We start from the raw sequence: 210 nt of genomic DNA, 5'->3' as shown, positions 1-210 counted from the left end.
ACTAGGAAGCAAATTGGAATGGAGAAGGGAGTTGCTCTATCACCTTCTCCCAAAGGGCCGGGAATCTTCCTCCTGTTCTCAGATCCGTGGGCCATTGGAATACGCTCCCGCGTCCTCCCGGGGCCGCACCTCCCCAGCCCCGCACTCGCACTCGGTCCTGCTGCTCTGCCCCCTCCCCACCCCCATTCTTCCTCTCGGGCTCCAGAGACC

The 210-nt window shown here is 62.4% G+C and overlaps 1 protein-coding gene across 1 annotated transcript in view; it reads right to left on the bottom strand.

The window, feature by feature from the left end:
- The window catches only part of LYPD1 (LY6/PLAUR domain containing 1), a 37,982-nt gene that overhangs the window by 37,519 nt on the left and 253 nt on the right, over window positions 1-210 (bottom strand). The gene's annotated exons all lie outside the window — the stretch shown is intronic.

This window comes from Myotis brandtii, unplaced genomic scaffold (genome assembly GCF_000412655.1).
Source record: "Myotis brandtii unplaced genomic scaffold, ASM41265v1 scaffold431, whole genome shotgun sequence".
Lineage (NCBI taxonomy): Eukaryota > Metazoa > Chordata > Mammalia > Chiroptera > Vespertilionidae > Myotis > Myotis brandtii.
This window is presented reverse-complemented; position numbering and strand designations above follow the sequence as displayed.